The 23,102-nt window shown below is 44.9% G+C and overlaps 1 long non-coding RNA gene across 2 annotated transcripts; it reads left to right on the top strand.

The window, feature by feature from the left end:
- Positions 1-15,034: 15,034 nt before the first annotated feature.
- On the top strand, positions 15,035-18,217 carry LOC123105889 (uncharacterized). 2 transcript variants are annotated; one of them, XR_006451065.1, is made up of 5 exons: positions 15,035-15,127; positions 15,250-15,425; positions 16,359-16,450; positions 16,984-17,265; positions 17,382-18,217. It is a non-coding gene; the product is annotated as an uncharacterized lncRNA (long non-coding RNA). The 2 variants fall into 2 exon arrangements; XR_006451064.1 differs by lacking the exon at positions 16,359-16,450.
- The last annotated feature ends 4,885 nt before the right edge of the window (positions 18,218-23,102 follow it).

The raw sequence follows: 23,102 nt of genomic DNA, 5'->3' as shown, positions 1-23,102 counted from the left end.
TTCTTCATTGCAGAATGTAAAAGATATATACTTTATGAAAATAAAAAGTATAACAGCCAGCTATAAGAAAAATGCAAAGCTTGAAATTAGTTTCAACCGGGAATCCACTCGGATCATTATCCAACAATGTTATTTTTAATCTGGACAAGCATTCCATATTTTGTATCGTATACCAAATCATGTATGCTTGCTGGCATAGGGGAATTGGACTGCCATCCTTGGTTGGCATGTTTCATCGAGCAAGACGACACAATAAGAAACTCAAAAAAGAAATGGGAAAGTAGTGGCTGCACCCACGAAATGAACAGTAAATTCGAAAGAAATAGTAAAAAAATAAAAAAAATCTGAAACTTGGTGGATGTGATTATGAGCTAATGTTTTAGGTGCTTGCAAAGTTTGGTCACCAAAAAACATCAAATGATTTCCATACAAAACGAAATACAAATGATGTTGTGCACCCACGTTACTGTTCACATGTTTTCAGCACAAACTTTGTTTTTTTGTATAGATTTCCTCGGATGTTATTTCGCCACCAAATTTTGCAAGCGCCTAAAACATTTGCACATAATCACATCCACCAAGTTTCAGAATTTTTTGAAATGTTTTGCTAAGTTTTTTATCGTGGGTGCACCGGGGGTGTAATGTGCGTGGGTGTAGAACAACCACACTCAAAAGAAATTGGGTATAGCTCATCTTTGTTGATGTTTTCTCCTTCTGAAATTTATTCTCTAGTAGAATGCTGAGTTTACTGATGTATGATCTTGATGAACACTTGATCAAGATATTGGTAAAAATACTGATGCAAGCTATGCTATACAACAAGTGCAGAGCAACTACACAAGAAAAATACATGCTCCTATGAAATTGGTGGTTCAAGATCAGGGACAGTGAAGGCATTAACTGAAGAAAAATGCATTGGGGAGGGTGGAGGGGGGGGGGGAGGGGGCTAACCCTTGATCAGATGAGATGAATACGTCTGCGAAACCATCGTTGTCGCCGTTGCCGGAGGCGATCAGAGCTTGGAGGCGGAGGGGAGATCCGGGGAAGGAGAACAGTGACGGCCGTGGTCCGTCGCTGGAGGGGCGGAGCTTGGATCCTCACTGGAGGGAGGGGGTTGGGGGTGTCACTTATGTCGCCGGCGGAGGAGCTCGGAGGCGGTCGGGGGTGCTGGATCTTGGTCGACGGCGCTGCCGTTTGCTTGTCTCGCTCGAGCCGTGGGTTTCCTCCCCGAGATCTGGGGTCGTGGGTTTCCTCCCCGTGGAAAGGATGTTTTTTTTAGGGAACGTGGAAAGGACTTTTTTTAGGTGTAAAACCAAACTTTATTCTGCAAATTCCACAAAAAGTGGGATACATGATTGGTCATGGGGTTCAGTAAGCCACAGGTGGCGACCCCTAGCTAGAAAAAGTGAAAATTTAGCTAAGCTATGTGCCTCCCTATTGGCGGCTCTACCTTCAAAGATGAAGTTACGCGTAATGTTTCCCACCCTCTCCTTGATCTCTGAGAGAATTTGTGCATAACGTCCTCTGCTGCTATTAATGATATCATGGATCACTTGCTTAGCATCACATGCGATGATACATCTCTGAAGACCTAGATCTTCAGCTAGACAAATCCCCTCACGGCATGCAATTGCTTCCAGCGCTGCTGAGTCATGTAGGCCTTCAATCACAAGTGATGAACTGCCTAGGTAGTTGCCGTATTGGTCTCTAGCCACCGCAGCAGCCGAGCCCCGACGATTTCCATTCGATACCCCCACATCAACATGCACTTTGGCATAGCCCGCGGGTGGAGCACTTGGTCTAGTGACCCGCGCCGCAGCTACTGGTTGTATTGCCCCTCTATTCGCAGTCGGACACTCCTTTATGATTTTCAGGTCGGCCATGAATCGCTTTTTTTTTAGCATTAAAACTTTATTCATCAAATAAGAGCAAGATCATTTACATAAGAATGCAGAATAAAGTCCGGGACAACGTCCCAAGTTTCAGACTTGCTAAGACTAAAGCTATGCTTTGCTAAGCCATCCGCTACCATATTCGCTTCTCTGCTACAATGAGTAAAACTGATGCTTTTAAATTCCATGGCCATAAGAGAGCATTCTACTACTATTGGAACATCGGTTCCCATGTATGCGTTTGGGTCAGATATAGCCTCCAAAGCAGTCGTACAGTCAGACTCCAAAATAAGCTTAGTGCATCCAAGATTCACTGCAAGGATCATACCACACCTGATAGCTAACAATTCCGCAGAGCTTGCACTAGACACATGCGGTATTGCACAAGTAGTTGCAGCCAAGAAATTGCCTCGATCATCACGGCCATGAATCGCTTAATGAACTCATGTGTGGCATGTGAGAGTCTATTGGTCAGCCATCGTGAACGGTTGGCCGTTGGGTATGTAAACAATGGATGAGAGGATGGGATATGCCAGCGTCATGGGTGGATTCAGGCCCAGGCAGAAGGGGCGGTGGTCTGGGGCGTAAGCCCATCTCCTTTGTATATTTTAACATTATAGCTTTTTTTTTTTGAGAATCATTTTAACATTATAGCTACAATAAAACGCTACAGTCAACTAAGCTGCCTGGACCTTGGCCCAGCCTGGGGCCTGGCCCATTCCTAGGTCCGTCACTGGCCAGCGTTATTATTAATTCTAAGTCATTGATAGTACTCCCTCTGTTCACAAATATAAGATGTTTTAACTTTTCTTTGAATCAGATTTATATAGACATGGTTTAGTGTGATTGTTCACTCATTTCATTTTCTGTATGCAGTTTATATTAAAATATTCAAAACACAACGACGGTGTTGTTAAACCAAGAGCAAACCCTTTTTTCATTTTAGTCCGTATGTAATTTACATTAAAATATCAAAAACATAACGACGGTGTTGTTAAACCGAAAACAAATACAACCTCCGGCGGCCCTCTTGACAAAAAAAATGGTGATGGAGAAAAACATAGGATTTGATCCACGGGCTTTGGAGGAAGGGGCGGCGCTCTTGACGTTTAGGGAGGCGCGGGGTGCGCCGCCCACGGAGGGCATGATAACATGTCATCTCTGCCCCGATAGGGCGCCGGAGAAGGACGAGAAGAAGGCGGCGAGGTCCGTTGCGGAGAGCGCCAAAGTCAACGCAGCCCCGCTCCGGCGGCTCAAGGAGCGCGCGGGCGGTGCTCAAGGGCAAGGCCCGCACTGCCGGCGAGTACGCGGCGGCCGTGACCCACCAGGGCATCTCCATGTTCGGGGAGCCCAAGCTCGGCTCCATGGTCAAGACAGGAGCGGACGGGGGCGGAGGCAGCGCTATGCGATCGGGAAGCGTGATTAGCAACAAGGTACGGGCAGCCGCCGGCGAGTACTACGCGGCGATCACAGCCCACCGGGGCAACGGGCCCGAGACCGGCTCCAAGGCCGAGGAAGGAGGCCCCAAGTCCAAGGATGATCAGTGAACCCAACGAGATGAGTCTTCCGTTGAGTAGTTTCAGTTTCAGATCGAGTCAAGGGAAAGCTAGTGCACGATGTACCCATCGTTTCAGTTTCAGTTTCAGTTTCAATTTCAGTTGCTCGATTGATCATTTTCTTTTCTTTTCATCTTTCTTGACAAGTTTCACGAGAAATCAGCCAATTTGGCGCTCAAGCAATTTGGTTCTACTTCAAGTTTTGAAATTCATCCCTGTGCTAGACTAAACCATGTGCCCAGGGCGGTCTGTCACGCCACGTAGACCTGGTGACGTCACTAAGACCACAATGATGTGCCACATAGGCGTGCAAATGAGTCTGTTGTGAAATGCAAGCTTTACCTTTGTTTTGTTTCTCTAATATGCACATTATTGTTGTGACCGCTTTATATAAACTAGTAAACATGCCCATGCGTTGCAACGAGAGAAAACAACTCTCGCACGCCCTTTACGGACTGAGCATCGCTAAACACATCACCTAATGCCCATAACATAATAAACATGACTAATACCCCATCCTCGGGCCACAACCTCCATTTCAATATAACACCAGATACATGTTTCCGCTTGCCGTCTTTGCCGTCCTCGTCGTCGGATGTCATGGTACCAGTTGTCACTAACCAAGATTGGCCAGGTCCAATAGCTGGATTGTTGAGTCGTCTTCGTGTCCGGCAAAGATCAAGAACGTTAAACAAAGTTTTTTTAAATCATCTGGCTAATATAAAAGGGAAAAGCACCGCACATAATATATGTCCGTGTCATCATGTAAATTGAGTAGTTTATGTCAGATAGACCATGAAACCTTAGTTGGACTCCTCATGCATTTTGACCGGAGTCACTGCGCCGAGTGAGACTGGTCGTACGTGAAGACGTGACAGAGAAAAGGATTCCTTCCATATCCCTAGTTTAATAAATTGAACTAAAACAATGCATCAGGTGGGCATATTTCAAAAGTCGCAAAGTTTTAGTAATAGGCATAGATTAAAGCAATTTAGCTACAGTACATCCTTTTTTTTAAGAAACATGTTTTAACAAAATGTTTGCCTTTTCAAATTTAAAGTTCAAAACATATTTGTGTTTTTAAAATGTTTGCAAATTCGAGAAATAATCACAGCAGTACCTCCTAGTTTTAAAAATAGTTTGTGTTTTAAATAATTCTCAGGTTTAAAAAAATTAAAAGATAAAACTGTTCTTTTTTTAAATGTTTGAGTTTCAGTTTTTTATTAACAACTTTGCAAAAATTTCGCGTTCTAAAATATATTTACCTTTGAAAAAAATATATTTTTTTCTCCCAGTATCTCATGCGACTTCTAGCTAAATTTAAAATTTCGCGCTGCTAAGTAAACACCATTGCTTGCCTAATCTAGTGGTTAGCACTCCTTTTCAAATTTAATGTACAAAACATATTTGTGTTTTTAAAATATTTGCAAATTCGAAAAATAATCACAACAGTTCCTCCTAGTTTTTAAAACTTGTTTCTGTTTCAAAAAATACTCAGGTTTAAAAAAAGAGAAATATTGCCCTTTTTTAAAATGTTCGAGTTTCAGTTTTTTTATTAACAACTTTGCAATTTTTTGCGTTCTAAGATATATTTACTTTTGAAAAAAAAACTTTTTCTATCAATATCTCGTGCGACTGCTAGCTACTCCCTCTGTCCCATAATATAAGAATGTTTTTGGCACTACACTAGTGTCAAAAACATTCTTATATTATGGGACGGAGGGAGTAAATTTAAAATTTCACGCTGCCAATGAAACACCAATGTTTGCCTAGTGTAGTGGTTAACACTCTGAGCTGCGTGAGTGGTTGGGTTCGAATCCTTTCAGCGCATTATTTATTACTAGCACAAATGCCCGTGCGTTGCAACGGGAGAAAATTTAATGTTTATTATCATGTCATTGGTGTGTAACTGTTGGGCTACAACATTGATCCTAACAAAACAAAAACAAAATGATACTGTCTATATATGTATGTAACATTGGTCTATAAAGGTTTTTACCAGATTATCGATCAAATATATGCCACTTTCGTAGATTTCACAAGGAAATGAGAAAAACATCATTGGATTTGGATCAAAATCAACTACCTTGTTTCCCAAGAAAAGAATTTCCTTCAAAATGCAGAATTACCTCTGCACATGATGATCAAGCAAATCTTTGTATAAACTTATGCAAAACTAAATCACTAAAATTACTCACCAACATGCACGATATAATTTCCATGTAGCAAATGAATACAAATTTGTGCAACTTTATTATAATAAGTTCGCCGTCCGCCCCACAATTTTTATTTTTTTTGCTGATTTCAAACTGGGTCCTACTATGTCTTGCGTATTTTAGAATTGGCTGGATCTGAGGACGGCTAGGGGTCGACTGGGCGAGTTGAATGCTATTTCTATGGGTAGAGATTGTGGATCCTTCTTGGTGCCTTGTGAAACTACATAATCTCTTAACACACACGTCTTCGAGCAATCTCGAGCTTTATTTATCTGTCTCTTGATGAACGAATTGAACTGACATAATACATTCATTGTTAGGCTCTGCGTGCACATTGTGTTTTTGGTTTAGTGAAACTTATATCTCTAGAACATCCAAGTTGTATAGTCCGGTCAGCCGGTGGCATGGTGGTACAACATGATATGCGTGATGAACTGGTGGAGACTACTTAATTCCGGCGTCACGGGAAAATGTATGCACTGACAGAGGATTTGAGCATGAGCAGCACCGGCACCTGAGGATCCCATACGTTGAATTCATTAAATTCGTCTACAATATCGTGTAACAGCATGCACTGTTGTTGACCCGTGAAATACGAATGCACTACTGTACTGACCTAGCAGCGTGAGTAGAGCATGCGTTCTGTGCTCTGAAAGCAATTTTTGTGCGAAAACAATAGAAGATCGGTCGATGTTCTGAGACAAACACGGCGTTTTTTCCCAGATTCCGAACCGATCGTTCGTGCGCAGCAAGAGAAAGTATGCTGCACTATAGCCTCCAATCTTAAAAAAAATCATTTTTCTTGCCCCCAGCCCACCTACTTTTGAAGTCTCTCGAGCCTTCTCATCAGATCACCGCCCACCAATTAGCAAAAGAAAAAAAAAAGATCACCGCCCACCACCTGATTTTCTCCCCCTTCCTCCGATCCACACGCTGGGGTACTGTGTGGATATCTGTATATACTCCTACTTACTACTCCACCTCCGCGACTTCGCTCCTGCCGGCCCGGCCATCTCCATCCACCGGCTGCTCTGCTCCGGTCCGGTCCGGCCGGCCACCTCGCCACCACTGCCGCCTTGTGATGCTTCTCTCTCTCTCCCTCTCTCTCCCTCTCTCTCTCTCTCTCTCTCTCCGGGAGCTCGGAGGGGATCCTTGGTGTTCTTAGCGGGGAAGGAGGAGGCGCCCCTGCATTTGACTATTTTGGTTGCTCTCTTTCTTCGATTTATTCTGCTTTTTTCCTCTGCTGTCAATTTATTTGTGGGATTAGTCTACGCAGACATGAATCCAACAACTACAGGTTCTTGCTAGCCGCTATTTGATTTCCTTTCATTTTCTTTTGGGAGGAAAAGAAGTTCTTGGCTAAGTAAGATCCAGCTCCGATGCTAGTTTCAATCCGACTATTTTAATCCCCACTCCACTCTGGGTTTCTGTGTTCGTCGTTGGTGACCAGGGAGTCAACTTGTGAAGCTGACAAGTTCGACCAGCAATAAAGTTCGGCAGAATCTTCACACTTGTTTATTGTTTTAATAGGAGACGAGCGTCGCGCCTCATCCCATCTCGGCCGGAGCAACCAGCAAGACAGTGCCCTGCCGTGCCTCCCCTCGTTTCTCTCCTTCCTCCCAGTTTTCTCTCTCTCACTCATCCTACCTCGTTTTCTTTCAGGAGCAATCTGGAGCAACCATGGCGCCGCCTTGGTGAAACCCGCTGCCTTCCAAGGTCCCGCTGCTGCTCACCTGGATCTGGCCGCCGCTGTTATTCCGCACGCCCAGCCCGTCCGCCCCCGCCCTCTGCAGGAGAGCCGCATGCCGCCCCGCACGCTCGTTGAGTAGCTTCGATCCGGATCGATCGGGAGACCCCGATGGGTTGACCCACCCTGCCGACTCTCCACTTTTCTCCTCCTTCATCTCATTGCGCTCCTCCCGCCTAGCTGCCACCGCCAAATGCGGTGCCCGACTGCAGCGCCGCTTCCCCGCCATGGCTGCCCCCTGCAATAAGTCACAGGGGTTTTTCTGCAAAAAACGAAACGTTATCCAGATTTAAGTAGAACCGCGGGTTAATTTCTAAGAAATAGGGGGACTTTTTTGCAAAATCGCCGACGACGTACGGGCAGAAGCATTAGCTGCTTTATTAGTAGGTAAAGATTGGATATTTTTTTACTGCGGCGGGCTATTGTTACGCTAATGGGCCGGCCCATTACGAATCTGTGCATCCTGTGATTTTTTCCAGACAGAAACGAATTGGGAGAAACACCTGGGAGGTACGAAAATTATTTTGGTCCCACTGTGAACGAAAAAAACTGGAGAAACAATCTTTCCTTTAATAATAGGTAAAGATAAAGATTTTCCAATTTGCTTAAATTTTTTTTTGCGGGTTCAAAACTTGTATTACTCATAAAGTATCAGTACAATCCATCGCAACCAGTTCTAACACATCCGCCGGAGCCGACCCAATCCAGGTCATGGTCCTATTGTGAGCTCTACCAAAAGCAGCTAGACTATCACTGGCCTTATTTTGCGACCGCGAGACGTGAGTAATACAAGATTGACGAAGACTAAGAAAATATCTAATCTCCTTTACCAGAAAAGCATAAGCAGACCGATCACAACCGTCACATGTGATCATAGATACCGCCACAGCAGAGTCCAACTCGATTGCAATGGGCAGATCTGATCGCTGCAAAGCATAGGAGACGCCCTCCATACAGGCACACAGTTCAGCCTCCAAAGCATCTTTACTGGAGTATAGAGCCCTGCACGGCGAGAAAATGATCTTGCCATCCGAGTCTCTCAGTATCATTCCTGCTCCAGCTATTTCACTCGAGACAAAAGACCCATCCATATTAAGTTTTACCCATCCATTCACCGGTTTAGACCACGTCGGCGAAACATCCACCGCTGCACTTGTGCGCTTGGTAGCACCGTCCAGAACGACTGCCATCTTCCCTCTAGCAGGATCAAAACGTGAGTTGGACTTTACTGCCATCAAGGATTCCATATAGCTTTGCAAGAACCTGATTGATACATCCATTGGCGGAGCAGGCTTAGAGTATACTAGCTCATTCCTTACGTACCAGCATCTCCAGAAAATCATCAACATCATGCATCGTTCCAAATCACTCAACTTGGCTAGGACATGCAGCAGCCATTCCTTTCCAGTAGGGATGAAAGTTTCTATATTGGGCAGTCTCCAAATTTTTGCCATTGACCTGTACAGATCCCGGCCATATTGACACTTCACAAAGGGATGATAGTTATCTTCTGCTGCAACTCCACAAACTGGGCATGTGCTAGTAGTCTCAAGGCCGATCCTGCATTTATTTTTCCAGGTCGGTAAACTGTTCGTTGCCACTCGCCATGCAAAATTTGCAATCGTAGGTGTAGCGCCGCAATTTCAGATGAACTTCCAGCATTCCCTGGCTCCCGTCGACGCTGAACTAGAGGAGGCCACAGACCCTTGGTGCAGTTCATCAAACACGAGGCGATAGGCGCTTCTAACGGTGAAGACTCCATGCTTTTTAGGTGCCCATGCAAGGAAATCATCGTCTAGTCTCGGAGACGCCCTGATCTTCATGATCTCTTCAACATCCGCAGCAACGAAATAGCGAGAGAGCAGCTCAACCTTCCAAGAACCATTAGCATTTAACAAGTCAGAGACAAAACGCGTACGGCACACACCTTGCCGTGAGATGGGTCTGAATGAAAAAGGTCGGGGGATCCAGTTGTCCCACCACACTCTTATGCTTCTGCCATTCCCAACGCGCCAAATTAACCCTTTCTTTAGTAAGTCGAGACCATGGCTGATTGCTTGCCATGAAGAGGAGGCATTACCCGTGAAAACAGTATCCTCAAGTTTTTCGTGTGGGTAGTAACGTGCTTTAAGAACTTGTGCACATAGGCTTTCCGGTCTGGATATTAATCGCCATGCTTGGCGAGCCAATAGCGCTTGATTGAACAAATGGAAATCCCGAAAACCTATACCACCCCTATCCTTGGGTTGTAGCAACTGATCCCAACCCTTCCAATGAACTTTCCTCTTGCCTTTTTCCGAACCCCAATAGAAATTCCATACCATCCTTGTGAGATCATCGCACACCGAGTATGGTAGCTTGAACACACCCATAATGTACGTTGGTAATGCCTGGGCTACTGACTTTATCAAAGCTTCTCTTCCTGGCTGAGCTAGGTGTCCATCGCCCCACTGAACGAGTCGTTTAGTCAGACTAGTTTGAAGATTTTGAAACTTACCCTTGGACATGCGGCCCTCAGGTGTGGGGAGGCCTAGGTATTTTTCCTCAAAGACCAAGCTGGTTACATTCAACACATCTCTGACTTCCTCTTGAGCTGCTGCTGGACAAGCCTCCCCAAAGAAAATTGAGCATTTGTTATAATTAAGGATTTGACCTGTAGCTGAACCATACATATCTAGTGCCCCTTTTACACTCTCTGCTTGGTCTCTAGAAGCCTCAAAAAACAACATGGTATCATCAACAAATAACAAGTGGGATATACCTGGCGCCCTTCTGCAAACCCGAACTGGTGATAGAGCTCCAGCTTGCACTTTATTTCTCAAAATTGCCGAGAGTCCATCACCCACAAACAAGAATGTATATGGTGAAAGAGGGTCCCCCTGCCGGAGCCCTTGAGTCGGTGCAAATGAATGCAAGAGAGTTCCATTAAGTTTGACAGAATACCTCACCGATGTGATACACGTCATTATCCAGTCAATCCATCGCTGAGAGAAACCCAACTTTTGCATCACCTGCTTCAGGTAAACCTAGTCCACCCTATCGTAAGCTTTAGATAGATCGAGCTTGTAGGCGCAGAAACTTTTCGTAGGGTCCTTCTCTTTCTTAATGTAGTGGAGGCACTCAAAGGCGACCAACACGTTATCAGTTATCATCCTGTCAGGGATAAACGCACTCTGTTCCACTGATATTAAATCATCCAGGAGTGGACGCAACCGGTTCACTAGGCACTTGGAGATGACCTTGTAAACCACGTTGCATAAGCTAATGGGCCTGTATTCAAACAATTTTGTAGGGTTAGCAATTTTTGGAATAAGAACAATGGAAGTAGAGTTTACTCCCTCCGGCATGATACCCGTACAAAAGAAGTCTTTTACTGCTGCAATCACACTATCTTTCACGGTGCTCCAATTCCGCTGAAAGAATCTGGCAGGAAACCCGTCCGGTCCCGGTGCCTTCAAGGGCCCAATCTGGAACATAGCGTCTGAAATTTCCTTACGGTGCACAAAGCTTAATATTATCCTCTTCCACCACCAGAGGTTGCACTAAGTCAATCACGAGGGCTGCATCTAATGATGTGTTTGCCGAAAACAAATTACACAAATAATTCGTTGTAAGTTTTCCCATGGCAGCAAAGTCGGAGTGCACTACCCCAATACTATCTGTCAATTATCGGATCTTGTTCTTTCTTGCCCTCCAAATGGCCTTGCTCTGAAAGAACCTTGTGTTTCGGTTGCCCTCCTTAAGCCAGGATATTCTTGATCTTTGGAGCCACATCATCTCTTCCTGGTACAATAAATCGTTCATCTTATCTATTACTGCTCTTATATCTTTTCTATCCGCATTCATATTCATAAGCTCCTCTAATTGAGTTCGAGACTTGGCAAGCTCCCTCTTAATGTTGCCAAATTTTCTACTCCATGAACCAAGGCATATCATGGTTTTTGATAGAGCATCTCTCAACTGTCCCAAATTCTGCACCCCTCCTACCGCAGCCCATGCATCCTTTATGACTTCAGGAAGTGTAGGATCTGTTTCCCAAAAAACTTCATACCTTCTACTTTTTGCACATGCGGGGCCTGGATCAACCTCTCCCTTTAAAAGTAGCATAACATGATCTGAACATGGTGAAACAACATGATCAACAGAAGCATAAGCAAACATATTTCTCCACGAACTTGTAGCTACTGCCTGATCCAACCGAACTCTCACATTACCCATACCACTTCGCCTGTTATCATACGTGAACGGAACTCCAGAGAAGCCAAGGTCCACCAGCTCGCAGGTTTCAAGTACATCGCGGAAAGCTAGCATCTGAGCCGCAGCCCTAAGAGTGGCCAAAAAATGCTCGAAATCCCACATCGCTTCATTGAAATCACCGATTACAAGCCAAGGCAAGTCACTTACAGTTTTCAGGTTCTATAGCTTAGCCCACATGAGGTGCCTATTTTCAACACGGGGTTCACCATAGACGAAAGTAACACGCCATTGATTTGCACCCTCCTGGAGCCGAACCAGAGCATCAATATGACGCTCATCTTTGTCAACTATCTCAACAACACAATTCTCATGCCAATAAACAGCCAGCCCTCCACTCAGTCCATCGCTGTCAACGCCACAAAAACCCTTTAATCCCAGGCGATTACGTATCCTCCTCATCTTAGATTCCTTTTGCATAGTCTCACATAAGAACACAAACATGGGGGAACGCAACTGACATACCGTCGCTAATTCTCGAACTGTCGGGGAGTTCCCCCCTCCCCGGCAGTTCCAACTTAGGCAATTCATTGGGACCGGCGGTCCTCCATCTCGGAGGCCGCCTCATAAGTAGTGTCCATGTCGGTTTGCTCTACCTCTCCATCCACTCCATCCCCCTGCCTTCTTCTCTTCACAATCGGCACTTTCCCTGGTGTGGAGTTTGGGTTCACAACTGCAGCTGTCGCCTCCGGTGCCGAGCTTCCCTCAATCAAAAGAACAGTATCTGCTACCTTCCCAGCCAGATTAGGGACTGGTTGGCCACGAACATTTATAGTACCATCGTCACTTACTAGCCTTTTCCTAGCTGATCGATCCTGTTCACGTAGCATAGTTTTATACTGGACTAGATCCATACCCACAACTTCATCTACACGCACTTCCACTCCCCCCGACCTCCTGTACTAGTCGTCCTTCCTCCTCGCTCACCTCCTCCTCTCCCACTTCTACCTCCTCCTCGACCTCCACCCCTAGCACCTCCTCCACCCCTGCCTGCGTTCGTCCAACTCCCTCTTCCCGCCATAGTATTGCCACTAATCGGTTCTCCCGACCAGTGAAGCCAGTCCCCCCATTCACATAAACTCAGGTTGTGCGTTCCGTCCCCGCATTCCTCCACAACATGCCCCATACGACCACAAAAGAAACAAAAGTCCGGCAACTTCTCATAGAACACTGGATATTTTTTCCTTTCCTTCAACGTGATCGGGACAAACCTGACGAGAGGTTTTGTAACATTCACAAAGACTCGCACCCTCAGGCAACTCGCCGGATTGATCTTTCCTTCATTTACTACCACTGTAAACGGTGGATCTCCGACCTTCTTTGCCACCCTCTCCGCCAACTCCTTCCTAGTCAACCCATCAGGTAATCCTTTGATTCTTGCCCATAGAGGAAACATATTAAGAGCGTAGTCTGAAACATTGGTGAATCCGTCATATTCTACCAGCACCACCGGATCTCTCCGAAACTGCCACGGCCCCCCTTCCATCACGCGCTTCCAATCGCCCAAACAATGGCACTGAGCCAAGAAGAGGTTAGGCCCCTTAATGTTGAAAGTTACCCCCTGTGCACAGGCCCAAGCATTGCGCATCGAGTTCAGCAGGGCAGCATGACTAAACGGGCGCATGGTATGAACCCTAAACAGCGCTAGCCATCGAACATCTTTGATCAGTTCTTCCACCTCCCCTGACAGATCCAAATCCTCCTCTTCTTCACCCTGCAAATTGAGTCCTTCAAACGCATCCTCCAGGCTCGTATCCGGTCCATAATGATCCCAGTAGCTCTGATCCTCGTCTTCCACATCCGCTTCCGTGGTTTTTGTCTCCTCCGCTCCCTCCGCAGAGTCCGCCAAGGCCGGATCTCGCGGATCTTCAGTACCCAAGTCATCCGCCCTTTGCACCACTTCCTCCCGTCCAGCGCCGTTCAACCCTACTCCTCCATTCGCACCCCCCGAAACCTCCATGCGGCCATAGGAGCAGCTTCGTTGCTCGCCTCCTGGGGCGTCGAACGCCCACGCGTGGTAGCCCTCGTCGGTGATCTGACGTAGGAACCCTAGACTTCAGCGTCGCCGCCGAAGGAAGAGGTGGACTCTAAGAAACCCTAGAGGAAACTAATGGGGCATGTACATCGGTCGCTCTCCTTTCCTATTTACGCGCATTTTTTTCTCAAATGAGGGCTCAACATGTAGATTTGTCGTGTACGCCGGGCGTGAGTGTGTCGTGCCCGATATGATTGTCCTATACTTTTAACTAGTCGGTGCATTATATTGAGATGTTCTTTTTAAAGAAAACTCAAATATATGGTTGCTCATTTCTCTTGAACTAAAGCATCTTGAATTGGCAACATTCTTGCCTTGCATTATTATTTTTAAACTTGCCTTTCGCCACATTTTACATCGGTGAGAGGGTTACCGGGAACAATGGATTTGATCTAGACGAGTTGGCGAAAGGGGCGACACGCAAGCATTGATTTGCTAATATGCACATTTGTATTGTAGCTACACTATAATGATTTTCCAGATTTCTTAATACCACCCACATCACAGACGTTCTTAAATGAGTGCTCAACATGTACAATTTTTATGTCTGCATTGCTTGCATGATAGCTAACATGATATTTGTATGGTTCGTCCATTTTTTGATATCTCCACTACACTAGATCATTACACGTACTGGTACAGTACTAGAGGCATTCATTAGATGTGTTTCTACATCATGTTTATTTTTGAGTTATAAGTACATAGGCCAAGAAAAAGAGAAAAGGGAGATAGGGGCATCATCACTGGACGCAGCGATTCGGTGCTCGCTGCTCCCGAAATCGCTAGCGTTGGTCGCTGTATGGGGATTCGCAAAATTCGGTCCGACGCTTCTGAATAGATTCAGCGGAAAAATAAGATACACGCTCGTATACATGGTGAACAGTGCGTCCAATGCGAATCAACCTGTGGTTGAGATGGTTAGGTGGACAGTGGTATTCCCAACCCACCAGGGTTCAAATCCTGGTGCTCGCATTATTCCTGAATTTATTTCAGGATTTCCGGCGATGCGCTTTCAGTGGGAGAAGACGTTCCCGTCGACGACGATGCGTCTACGATGACTTCGTAAATCTCAAGTTGATATGCCGGCTCAGTCTTTCGGAGATGCTCATAGGGATAAGATGTGCGTGTGTGCGTTCATAGGGGTGAGTGTATGCGCATGTATATAAGCGTTTGTGTCTGTACTGATGCTAAAAAAAAAAGAACAGTGCGTCCAATCGGGCCCAGACCGTATGGGTCAGGCGCCGTCCGCGCGTGGTTCGTCCTGGTCCGTGGACCGGCACGTTTGCTTTTTTTCTGAGCCGTGGAACAGTAGCTCTCGGTACATCCGCCGCTGACGGCGATCCCCCCCCCCCCCCCCCCCGCGCGTCTGCTCGGGCTAGCCGGCGATGGAAGATGCCGGTCTAGTTCCTGCTCGACGCCGTCGACCGGTAAACCTTGCTCACCTGGAGATCTACAGTTTTTATTCATGTCCCCCCCCCCCCCCCCCCCCTCTGACGGAGCCGCCGGCTGACTGTGGCCCCGCCGCCCCCCCCATGGCTATGAGTTGCAGGTTTCCCCTTCGGGAGGAGTTTGCGGACTGCCTGTACTCATCCAGATCCGATTCCTCTGGCGGTGCTACTGCGGCGATCTGTGTTACTCGTGCCAATTGGGAGGCACCTGGTAGCGGCGGCAGATGGCGTCGAGAAGGAGACATGCCCAATGGGTAATGGGAAGCCGACGGTGAAGGTATGTGGCTGGGCGAGCACCCCTCCCATCTTCGGTAGCGTTGGTGATCAGACCGGCAGCAGTGACAGGGAGCAATTTTGCTAGCGTTCTCTGTTTGGATCTGAACAGAAAATGTGCTAAAGTTGTATTTGCCGTACCCTTGGCTGCAGGTTAGATAAAGGGGTTTTTGACACTTCTTGTTATAATCTCAGGCTAATTAGGTTGTTCCAACATTGTCTGGTCTTTAGTACTTGACCAATGAGAGTCCAGTCGTCATTCCTTTTCCGAGCTAATTAAGCTTTTGATCTCAAGAATGACACTTTCGACAGATTGGGTCTTAATTATTAATTTTTTGAGATACTTGTTTGGTATCCTTTCTGTTGAGAAAATAATATTACAAAGAAGCACATCGTTTGGTGTTCGCATCTTAATTGTCAGAATTTTTTTAGATGTGGTTTTCAAGTTATGGGACAAGTGCTTCTGCCTAGATGCGCTAGACCAGAAAAATTGTTGCCTTTCAAATCTTGACCTATGTTTGATTTAACATGCCGTAGTTTGGCCATCTTTATTGTTATCTATTGATGTAATCAGTTTGTGGATGCACATAACTCATACTTTGTCATGTCATGTAGGAATCTTACTATCTACTCCTCCTCCTATAATATAAGAGCGTTTTTGACATCATTACTGAACTCGAAGCTTTGGAAGTACACCAAATGTAAAAAGTGAAGTTGTGCTCTTTCTATTAGATGTTTGAGTAGTGATTAGCACGTAAAGATTTTTTTTGTTGGTCTCGAACTCTCGAGACAAGTCCATTCTTTTTTAAAATTTAATATGTTCTTTTATAGTTCTCAACTTCTCATTACAAGTATGACTATGTATCTGGTTAATTCTGTTTTTCATTAGTCCGGCAAGATTTCCAAAATGTACCCTCTGATGTTGTTGATTATACAGAATCATCAAATCAGGTTATCAGGCAATTTCTAGACTCTGAATGTTCAAAACATCAGCTCTGAAACATCAAAGGCGCTATTTGTTTTACATAGGTGCGTATTTTGCTGAAAAAGAAGCATGTGGTTGTACTTTATTTTGGAGTGGTATATTCCAAATAGTTGACTAAAATTATGCCTCTGTGACCATGTGAGATATTTTCTGCTAGATATTTACTACAGCCCTTGATTATATTTTTAAATTTGGCAAGACAAATAACAATACCTAGTTTGTTTTAAAGTTGCTACCCAACTAATTAAGTGACTGGCAATATCACCAACAGTTGTTTGTATTAAAATCACATCTATTTTGTTGGTTATTTTTGTTCTGATATTTGTTAGTGAGTTTCGTACCTTTCTAGCTTCAGTTTTTGTCTCCTACTACGTCTACGTGCAGTTTTCCCAATGTTGATTCTTGTGGTTTGCATCTCTTGTGCCATTTAGTTAAACAAATCATATTCTTTGTATGCGTTTTTCCATTCTAGAGTACAGCGGTATTGCTTCAACTCTATTTAAGATAGTGTGTGCTCTATTATTTTCTTGTCTTAAATATTTGATTTGTATATAATATTAACTCTTTGTTTGAACAGTTTGGTCGGCTACTGATTAAAGGAACGGCTTACAATGTTACAGAAGTTGAGAAGATGAGGAAAACAATGCAGCCAAGAGGGAGAAATGGAGCAGGGTCATGTACTAGGTGACCGTCAAGGCCGCCGGTTTAGAGTTGTAGTGTGAGTGCGGGCAATTCGAGCACATGGGCATGATGGAGCAGGGTCATGTACTAGGTGACCGTCAAGGCCGCCGGTTTAGAGTTGTAGTGTGAGTGCGGGCAATTCGAGCACATGGGCATGCTGTGCTCTCATGTCTGAATGGTAAGAAATCATGAAGCATATCGTTTGTTCTCCCTCGTTAAGCAAAAAGAATTTGAGTTCATCTCTATTTGGCAGTTCCATTAGTTGTAGAGATGACATTGTTTGTCATAATGCAGGTGATGGACGTGCTTCACCTGGAGGAGATTCCTGCAAAACCCATCGTGAAGCGGTGAACGAAGGATGCAAGGAATATCCTCTGTCCAGACACCTTGTGCAGTACCAGAAAGACCAGTCGGTTAATAAGTCCTTTTGGTACTCTGTATGTGCAAGATATGGACGTTGTCAGGAGGGGCGACGCGAGCATGGAAGGTTTCAAACACATGTCGGCTGGCCTCAAGGCATTGCTCGCCAGCGGGCCGCCATTCGTTGAGCAGACGAATGGTTTAGGTTTTGTGGACCGTCAGGGAAATACGCTTGCAGGAGTGCTGCGTGGGAAAGGAGAAACTGAATTTATTGCAAATTGGGGGGGTTCAGATCATGCAATTGGAGGTCAAAGTGCCCCGAAGAAGCGAAGAGGAGTTGGCAGACCGACGGACAGCCAAGAGAAAGCACCGTACGAGGGATGAGTAAACGGACAAGGTTTTGCAGTATCTGTCGCCGCGACGGCCACAAAAGATGAACTTGCCTTGGGCGGGGTGATGCCCCTAAGCAATCGCGAAAACCAGGAAAATTCAACAACGGTGTAATGGAAGCACACCGCCGGAACACATGCACATCATAACTGCTTCGTTGTCCGCAGAATCAAATGTGAAAACTAGATTTTAATTGATGTATGTTGTGCTATGAGGACTTCTGGTGTGTTGAGCTTTGCTCCATGCTTGTTCCTCCACATCTGAACGTGGGACTAAAGTGTGACATTGAGTGAACTTGTTTGACGTTGATCAGTATCTTCCTCTGTGTGTGTGCTTGTTTTGAGTTGTTATGTGTGACTGGAAATGAATGTTTGGTAGAATATCTGTTTGTTGTGCACCGTGTACAGTTTACTTGTGCCTGATGAGTACACGTGGCACTGCAGATGTTAATCATACCATGCATCTGTTCACCCGCGCGTTTCTGCTTTCAATCGCTGACTGAGTAAATGCAATTTGTGTAGAGGCTGGTGCAGGGTTACCCATCGGCTCGGCGCTTGGCAACCAGCTGGAACCTTGGTAGGCAGCAGTAGAGAATTCAGACAGCTGCCTTGCACAAGCGACTGAGCCGTTCCATGAGTACCTGTTCCGCCCTCACCTTACCGCTGCCATTGCAATTAATGCGCCCATGTGCTGGCTTTATTTGCGTGCGATACATATGCTATACAGACCGAAATACATGGACATGCACAGATCCACATGCTTGCTGACGGCTATGATTTCAGGATCAGCTGAGCCTGGGCTCAGAATTGAATATCCGCATCACATCATCACTATCCTTTTTGCATACTTCAAAGTAGCGCATTGCATTTCTTATAGAGAATTTTCGTATGCTTCATGTTTATATAGATACTAGTTGGGAAATTTTTACACTATAGAACCTAGGTGTTGAACATCGATTCGAACGTCTCTTCGTTGCCTAATGATCAAATGCGTTGATGCAAGACTCTCTTTCACTTTTGTCCTTTTTTAAACCTCTATCATTTTTGTTCAATTTTAGTGCAAAGATCAAGGCTCGTGCTCAAGTATTGCATAAATTATTCATTGGTTGAAAGGAGGTTATGTAATTTATTCATTTGATCGACAATTTGAATGGGTAGATTGTCTCTTGATACAGTGAAGACATAGTGTACTATGCTTTCATGATAAAATTTGGCATTCTCTTCCCATACCTAAAAGCTTGACATGAAAGAAGTGAGCCATGAACAACGAGAATGATTTTACTTATTCATTTTGATGTTGCTTGCTTTGTATCAACTATAGACTATTGCATTGCATCACTATTCTTGTAGTCATGCCTAATTACATCAGATTGATTATAGTTCATGCTAGTGGCATTTACAATAAGATGCTGATATGTCGCAAACGTAACTATATTTTTTTATTTTTTCATGTCATGTTTATATCATTTTGGCATCAATTTTTTTTATCATTTTTCTCGGCTAACCTATTAGCTCAGTGCCCAGTGTCAGGTGATTTTTTTTCTCGTGTTTTTGTACTTTGAAGAAAATCAATTTTACTGTGCTCCAACCCCCCCCCCCCCCCCCCCCCCCCCGAAAAAATTAGAAATTATTTTGCATCAGGAAGCTTCCAGAGGTTAGTGACCCTGGATGGGGGTGGACCATAGACCCCATGCGCCCCCACTAAACTACTAGGGGCTGCGTGGACCCCTAGTGCTTTGATCCATTATCGCTCAAAGCCTATATTTATCTTCCGCCGAGAAAACGCTAAATATCGGGCAGTTCTTCTGCTTCCACCGCCGCACCTCTCTGTTTCATGCCTATTCAGTTTGGAGTCATTTTTCGGTACTCTATTAGAGGGGGAAAATCCTATATACCTAAGAGATTCATCCCCACTAACCTATCTATCTAAACATGCAGCCTATCCAAGTCAGCATCAATCCACGTCATCAGTTCTCCACTCACACAATTCTAAACATTTTGTTTTGAGCAGTCAACCGACGACTCCTTTCTTCCTCTTCTTCAGTTTCGCTTCTTTATGGCTTTCAACGAAACGATAGAAGTGAGCAAGTCGATTCAGTTCCCTACCTCTTCAGTTTTCCACTTCTCCTCCTTCAACTGATAAAGGTGCGGATGTCGATCCAGTTCCCTGCTCGAGGCCTCATTTACTTAGGCTGCTGCGAATGCATGGGTGCTTAGATGAGGTGCTAAGCACATTAAATAGCTTAGCAACTATACTCCCCAATGCATAGGTGCTTAGCTTATGGTTGCTAAGCTTACTTCATTTAATGATTTAGCAACTAAAGCTCTTCATGTATTGGTGGGTTTCCTTCCTTTAAATGTTTTGCCTAGGTTCACGCGCTTAGCATTGTTCCTTTTTGGGGTCACCATACTCATCTCTCTCCTCTTAAATAACTCGCCACATCAGATTTTTAACCTACGTGGAAGACTTAGCACATGTACAAGGTGGAGCATTGGGAGGGACCTTAACACGCAACACGCTCCCTATTGCGCCACCGCCGAACAAGCCGTCGATGGTTGTCGCCTCACCACTATAGACCTATGCACTGACGTTGGCCCAGAGCCCCGTGATTGCCTCCAGCAGGGGCTATGCTGACCCAAGCCATATGCCCACGGGTCGACTTGGCCTCTCGGCGAACTGAGTGTGCCACTCCGCCTCCTCCTTCAACCTCACACTAGATTAGGATCGCGCCTTGGCGCGAGGGTGCCGGTCCAAACGCCAGGTTTAGCATATGCATTCACACTGTATACATCATACAAAGAATAATGGCCAAGGTAACAATATTTACAATCCACTCAGTATATACCGTAAAGGAAAATCAAAGGAGAATCTATGTACAGTTGTACTCAACCATCAACCGTAGTATCTTGAACTTTAACAATAGGCTTATCAAAATTAAAATGGCCTAAGTAAGCACTGGCCCTAATCCAATACATAAAATCCATAGCATAGAAATCATCACAAGCATAGAAAGCATATCTTTGTCAGCCAAGCAACCAGATTTAAGCAAAGTAATTTTTGCACTCATTATTCTGTCAACCATGATAAAAATAAAAAACTAACAAATAATCATCCAGAATAAGGTTTGTTGGTATGCACACAATAAGGAGCCACCTAACAATGTACGAACATAGAAAGCACGTAGCACAATAGGTTTAGTAGCAAATATCACAAGCATAGGACGTACAAAAGCACATGGTAGCTTGCAGACGATCCACAACTTTGCATGTCTTGGGCATAATGTAGACCAGGAGGAATGACGACACGACGCGTTCATAATGATTGGTCCTCCAAGATCCAATGTAGAGGTGTTGAAAAAGATAGTCACACAGATCTTGCCATCGTCATATACAACACGATCATACTGAGCCAATGATTAGCCTAAGGTGTGCTAGGAGCATGTCAAGAAATTCCCGGTGTGGGATCCTAAACACTCGCTTGGTATCCTGTAGTGCCCGAGAACATAGAACATAAGGCCACGAGGAGCTGCTTACAGTAATTGCATCACAGCACGGGAGAGATATCAGAGAAATCAGTCGCGGATAAAAGTAGACATAGTGTTAAAAAAAGATACGTTAAGTCTATCGGTTAGTCAGATTGTCTTGAGCATGTGATGAGCATTTTTAAGAACAACGGGGCTATTAATCAGTTGAAAATACAACTTGTTTTTGTAAGAGCAGTCGATAAGGTAAGATCAATATGATCACCTTCAAAGACAGAAATCTAATTAGCACGTAGAATGCTTGCGCTTTATAAACAAAATACATCTACATAGAAGGCTAGACAACATCTAATCAATCGAGGAAACACCTACAGATCTATTAACTACACGAAGAGCACGTCAAAGAAATAGAGTTAAAATCATCACACTGCCTGGATCTAAATATCACTATCTCTTTACTACTATCTGCGAGCATCAATAATCCCTAGATCAGATGCGTGTTTCTTTGTAGAGTTAGCAATGTTTACATCTATGAGTACTTCTTTTGATTATAAAAATTCCAGCATCACACACTCATCATATTTTTGCAACCGTCCAGTAAAATCAGAGAGGGGACAGGATGGATTTCACCTGACCTGTGCAAGCGCCCATAGACGGCTGTTAGTGGAGCCAGCGGAACCTGACGAGCCATGGACATCAAGCTCTTCGTCAGCCATCGCCATCTGAACAGAACACATGGATCCAAGAAATTACTCAGAGGCGGGCACACATTTAGAGTTCAAAAGGAAAACAAACCATGTAACCGTCCATTAATGAGGACTGACCTGGTCGGTGGAGCTGAGCTGCGAAGGGAGAATCGAGATAGACGGCTTGTCCGGGCACCAAGAGCTCTAACAATGGGGAAACTCCGTAGTTCGGTCTTTTTCCCCTGGTGAGTTCTGCGCCATCCTTACATGATTCATTAGCAGCCACCAAGAAATGATCTGCAGAAAACAAAATCAAAGTGAAATCAAATGGAATCACATGCAGGAAGCAGTGAAGTACTATACATGCAAAAAAAGACACGAGGAACGAAGGGAGCCCAATGGATTATCATTTTATTCCAATAATTAATTAAATAACATCATCTGCCCCATCATAGGAGCACAAGATGTGTACAGGGCAACAAGAATGCCTCTCATCAGACGGCACTAAGGAAAGCTAATCAGATAGAATACATAGACGCTAAATGATGGTATGTGTTGGATGAATGGCAACTGCATTCTCAGGAGGGCCAGAGGCCAATACATGTACATGTGTGGTAAAGTGCAAGAGACCCCTTATACAATGGGGATAAACCGAAAAGGGCTATACACATCTAACACCCCCCCTCAAACTCATGGTGGATCAACAACACTGAGTTTGGAGAGAAGAAAACTATGCTGTGCTCGAGTCTGTGCCTTCGTGAAGAAATCTGCCAACTGTAACTCAGAGGGCACATAGTGAAGAGCGAGAGTCTGATCCTGCACAGTAGCACGCACAAAGTGGGCACCCACACCGATGTGCTTGGTGAGCTCATGCTTCACCGGGTCACGCGCAATACTGATAGCACCAGTACTGTCTGACAATAAGGGAATCAAGGTAGCAGCAGACACACCAAAATCCTCAAGTAGCCAACGTAACCAGATCACCTCAGCCGTCAGCATAGCCATGGCTCGCAACTCAGCCTCTGTACTCGAGCGAGAAACTGCAGTCTGTTTATTGGTCTTCCAGGCAATAAGAGAGCCACCAAGAAAGACACAGTA

This window comes from Triticum aestivum, chromosome 5A (assembly GCF_018294505.1).
Source record: "Triticum aestivum cultivar Chinese Spring chromosome 5A, IWGSC CS RefSeq v2.1, whole genome shotgun sequence".
Classification (NCBI taxonomy): Eukaryota; Viridiplantae; Streptophyta; class Magnoliopsida; order Poales; family Poaceae; genus Triticum; species Triticum aestivum.
Note: the sequence above shows the minus strand (reverse complement) of the source record. Positions and strands in the feature narration are given on the sequence as shown.